General features: G+C 35.9%; 1 long non-coding RNA gene across 1 annotated transcript; it reads right to left on the bottom strand.

Moving 5' to 3' along the window:
- Window positions 1–4,185: 4,185 nt before the first annotated feature.
- Window positions 4,186–5,464, bottom strand: LOC148714828 (uncharacterized). The gene is made up of 2 exons (XR_015975942.2): window positions 4,907–5,464; window positions 4,186–4,646 (listed from the first exon to the last, which is right to left on the bottom strand). It is a non-coding gene; the product is annotated as an uncharacterized LOC148714828 (long non-coding RNA).
- Between the last annotated feature and the right edge of the window lie 238 nt (window positions 5,465–5,702).

The raw sequence follows: 5,702 nt of genomic DNA, 5'->3' as shown, positions 1-5,702 counted from the left end.
AGGGGTATATATTATGAGCAGGAATGGAGCACCATTACCAACCAATTGCAGAAAGTTTTAACCTAATTTTAAGCAATAGCTCTAGTAGTAGCTACCAAGCCTTGTCAAATTCACCATGCTAAAAATTGAACCATAACCTCCCCTTTGGCTGTTAAGACATTGAAACCAGCTTAAAAATAATAAGCATGTGTGCCAAAGTTGCATATAAACAACTTTATATGTTCTCAATATTACAGATAGGTGTCAACCTTCCAAAGACAATTCAACAATGTCCATGGTGCCGATTCTCGCTACAATTTATTCTGTTTAACTTCCCTGTCACAATTGTGTTATCTAATACATGCATCTACGTGGATTTCCCAAAGTTATTTCCTCATAATTATGTTAATAGTCACTAAAAGTCTCCCTACTGCTTTAATTGTTGTGCTGCTGAGAACTAGAGATGATCGACTCTTCCATGATGTGCTTCAATTGTCCATGTTTATTGATATCTATAGTCTTCAGAAGAGGTTTTTTACACTGATTTCATGTCCACTATGAGCCTATGACAACTCAAGCCACCAATACCCCGGCATCAAACTGTTGCAGGAAAAGGGTGGATTTCGCGCCTCCGATACCAAAACTGACAGTATGAGAGAAGTCTAGTCCGTCAATTCAAGCATTAAAACCAGGAAATAGATGGGGATTTTAGCTGGTCATGGGGTTAATTAAGGTTTACAAGAAAAAAGGGATTGACCATAAGAAAATAAATAGTCGTTAGGCTAATTCTTTTCCTTTTCTTTTGGTAACAATCTTTAGACTAGGATTGAGATAAAATATCTGTTCATATACTTGGTCGGTGTCATAAGGAGTTCATGTTTTCATTAAACTGCTTCATATTTCCGTAGAAGAATTTTACTTTGTACAACATCCGATTGACGCACTTTAATATATGATAATACGATATTGACGTTTGAATATCAGAATCCATCTGTCGATCTCTTGTAGAGGCAACAAAAAGTAATACCATCCAAGCAAGCCCTCGAGCTTATCTTCTTTTTGTCATCCATGTGAAAATGAGAATTTTGGTCTTCTAAGGTGCGTACCAATGCCGGGCATCCAATGTGATATTGTCTAATTTATTGTTTGAGAACGGGTATTATATCGGCATATAATACTCATTGGAGATTGGAGTTAGGTAGCTTATACTAAACTTTTTGGTGGTTTAGGAGTAATATTTGACCATGTAATTAAGAATTGCAGCTTTAGTTCGGTATCAGTTTTGTGTTAATGAGCATTAGATGTTTGAAAAGCATGCCATGATGTTCAATACTTTTTAATTCATTCCTTTGTTGAAAATGTTGAATCTCTAGAAGCCATGCTCGGATAGGAACATGATTTCCAAATTCATACGCCAGCGTGTGTTTTCATCCTCTTTTAAGTACATAAAAATAATATATTTGTTTCTTTCCACGTGCTTTGTCCATTGTACTTCAATTTTTTTAATTATCCTATATACTGTTTTGCTTGAAATCAAAATTCTTTGTCTCGGTACCGGATCCTATACTAATGTCACACTAGTACAATATCGGTACGGTATAGTATAATTTTTTTTACTATACTGAGTGTCGGTATGCTGCCGGTACCGAACCGGTACAATATGGTATATCTTTACTATCCGGTTCGGACCAATACAACTTATTTTGGTTGAAACAAAAAGGTAATTGTCATACTACCTTATTCTAATATTCTTGCCTAGGTTGTATGTATTCAAGAAAACTAACTCCTTCAGCCCTTTAAGGTTTGCAGCTTCAGCCTGGCATATTTTCCAGAGTTGATACCATCAAGTAGAGAGCTTCTTTCATGGCTGGAACAGATTCTATTTAGTTGGAATTAGTCAGGCTTCTAGGATAATATTGTCCAGGATCCAAAATAAAATGCAAGGTATTTTTGGAAATAGCTAGCTGCCTGCATCCCAATCATTTTGGGGACACAACCTGTTCCGAGGTTTGCAGTTGGATGTCTTCTAAAAATAATCGTAATTGCTTGCAGTATCTCTATCTCAGGCCCCTATACTTTGGATTATCGAATCCGAATACAAAAAGCTTTGTAATTGTATTGTTGAACTAATTTCGATTCAATCTTTTCTACAAAAATTGGATATCTTACTTTCTCAACTCTCTATACTTTGGTGTGACAATTTATCTGCCATATATCTCATTGCCAATCTCGTGTTTCATCCTTAGGCCAAGCATATTGAAATTAGTTTACATTTCGTTCGAGAGCTAGTGGCTCATTGTTAACTTCATGTTCAATTCATCTCCTCCAACGATCAATTCGTTGATATATTCACTAAAGACTTTCCTTCCAACATTTTCAATAGTTGCGTTACAAGCTCTCGGTGATACCTATCTCAGCATGCAGAGGAGTGCTAGCGGTATTTCCATCTCAGCTTCATATCAAGCCACATCTTAAGGATCGATGATTTGAGAAATTTTGAATTTGAATTTTGAATAGTATAAATTTAGAATCAATCCTAGAGATACATTTATTATTTCTTCCTATCTTTGTATCATTTTGTACATTTTCAACTATTTTTTATATTTTCTAGCATAAATTTCTTGCTCGTCATCTCCCTCATCATTCTCCTCTCTCTCTTTCCCTGTCGACCTTTCATTTTGATACATACTCCATCTTTCTTATCTTTGATCTCTAATCTGGAATGCCTCCCTTCAAATTTTTGCCACTATCTACTTCTTTCTCGCTGCTGACCTTTGATGAAGAAGCCCTAGCTGCTACATCCATGCCTCCATCAACACTTGAGTTAAACTTGGACAAAAACAATGACCAGTAAAAAGGTTTGGATTATCAGGTCACTAGTCTGACCATCGGGTCAATTGATCAAATTAGACTTACACTAAAACATGTCAAAGTTTCAAATATAGAAAATCTAAATATGATAAAAAAAATGCATAATTATTGATATATTTTCTATTTTAATTACTATAGTTTAGATAACATAGGTCCGCATTCTACGTAACTCTTTAATGCAACATAAATAAAAAAAAATAATTAGGAATAATTTAAATTTTAGAAAATATATAAAATATATAATATAAAGAAATATATATAACTTATTAATATTTTTAACATTGTAAATAGTAAAAATTTGAGAATATCTAAAAATAAGACATATATATTATTAAAAGAAATTTTTATTGTTATAAATAATTAATTGTCAAAATATTAGTTCAATCTCATGACATACAATAGATTAGTTTTAAACCACCAAATGCAGCGACAAACATCTCTTCGTGGCTGGGCGGTTGGTATTGATATACAGGATTCAGCTCAATGCTAATTTTCCAAGTATTGGTTCAAATATCTAAGCCAACTTGGTTGGAGTTGAGGTCAGGTTAGACCCACGAATGGTCAATTTGATGTGTTATTACTTTGCATGCACATAAGAATTTAAATATCTAAGACTAGTATCACAAACCTCCAAGTAAGATCGAAAACGAATTGGATATCAAATATCAATATGCCCATATTTGTATCTATTTTTTATTTGATGAATACGAATATAGATTTAATCATATACAAAAATTCATATTCATATTTATGTTAAACGGATGCCGATAGCGAATATTGGAAGTATAAATATAAATATGAGTATAAGCTGGATAGTTAAACTTATGACCACAAAATTCTTTGTATGGAAGGTTAAGTCAATAATATGTTAATATAGTCCTTATTTTCTCTGAAAAATTATGAATACAATATAAAATTACAAACAAAAATAGTCATTTGGATACAAACTAAGAAGTTATTTATCTATATCTGTTTTGTTTTTTGTTTTTGTGACAACTATCAATATCAGCCGGATGCAAAAATAGATCTAGATGAATATTATTCGATCCGCTTTCACCTCAATCTCCAAGCCGGCGCATCCTATGGCAAACAGATCTACCAAAACCGTTCAGCACAATCGGATCCTCTTCGGTTTGTTTGAGCCGAAGGGCTCAGTTTCATCATCGCTCGTCATTTTTGTGCTGCTGCCAAAGTTGGATTAGAACAGGGGCGAGCACATAGACGCGTCCAACCCTGTCCAGTCACCCACCTTTGCTTGATGCATAGATGGTGGATAATCAAGTTAGGAAGCTTTGGCAACAGAGGGAGAAGATCGATCCAAGTTCTAAACCATAATTCCTAAACCAGTTCAAGTAGGTGGTGCTGGATCTCATTCTTGATAGCTAAGGCAACAAAGATGGAACCAACATAGTTGTTTGCTCTCAAGTAGACACATTCGAGCAGATAAGAATAGCTAGATGGATATTTTTGCAAATTCCTTGTAGTAGATTCGATGACCAAAACAAATACCAAATAACAGTCAGACAAACAACTACATATACATTTTTTTGAAAAAGAAAAAGAAAAAGAAAAAACCCGTGACAGATAGCAGAGGTCATCAATTGTTTCTAGGACTCAACATATCCAAATCCAAGAGGACGAAAAGAGAGACCCGGAGAAGTAGAAGCAAGTTCAGAAGGAAATCATGGATCTTTGACATCTTGGGTGTAGATATAATCCGTCTGAGCTTCCATCCACTTTCCCATCACACACTGATTGTTGAAACGTTCGCATCCTTCTTGCTCGGTGCTCGGCTCCTGCATAGAAATAATCAAACAAGAAAAAGAAGAAATCATCGGTAATCAGAATAAAAGACAGATTTTTCAAGTGATGGTAGGTGGGATTGTACAGCCCAAAAGCTTGCCGACTGGCGTCTAAACTTCGAAAACAATACTCTTTCTTTCCAAAAAAAAAAGAAAAGAGGAAAAGAACAATACTTTAGAAACTATTCCTTTCCCTTCAAGCTAACCAAGAAGTCATGATCTTTTTTTAGAGAGAGAGAGAGAGGTAAACTTGCATGAGAGTTTGAAGCAGGGGTTGGCTCGTCAAGCACCATCATCAACCTTCTTGAATCAGTCTCAGAAATTAGTAGAAGTAGACACAGGAGAAAGAACACCCTTGCCATTTCTCTTTCTTTCTTCTTGCTGTCTTCCCCCTGTTTTTTTTTTCTCCTTCGACAATGGACTAAAGAATGATGAATCTGGATGATGGAGATGAGGATGGCGAGTGGGATACTCGAGGCGAGCGTTTGCACCAGCGCGAACCGAGTAACAAATATTGTGCACTCTGCTCGCAAAGAAAAATATAATATAGTTGACAAAGTTGGTGAAGGGGCATGAGATGAAGAGACGGAAAGTAAATGGCATCGAAGAGAAGAGTGCTTTGATTTGGATGACATCTTTTCAAAGTCAACATCGAACAAGTTCTTCACATAGGGAGCAGAACCACGTAGACAACGTCATGGTAAGCCGTTTCTATCCTGTCCTCCTTGGTGGCCAATTGCTGGTCCTCGACATAGAAAAGTTGAAGAAGGCCTCCTTCAAAATCATGGAATTAAATGCACCTGCCAAACTGAGATGGTAGGTGTCATGGAAGACCATGGACATGCGAGCTTATATTTATAATCTAAGTATTGGGATGGTTGGCTAATGGAACAGTGTCCAAAGTCCGGCTACTGGGCAAAGTTCGGCGACGAACGTAAGCTATGCTCACAGGTGACGTTGATTTTGTTTATCGTTTCGCTCTGAGTTCAGATCTCTCCAGAAGGATGAAGTTAGGCTATACGCATATCTTTGGCTATCTGAATCATATAT

Source organism: Phoenix dactylifera, chromosome 2, assembly GCF_051530095.1.
Source record: "Phoenix dactylifera cultivar Ajwa chromosome 2, Ajwa_hap1_PhDact_Kaust_v1.1, whole genome shotgun sequence".
NCBI lineage: Eukaryota > Viridiplantae > Streptophyta > Magnoliopsida > Arecales > Arecaceae > Phoenix > Phoenix dactylifera.
Note: the sequence above shows the minus strand (reverse complement) of the source record. Positions and strands in the feature narration are given on the sequence as shown.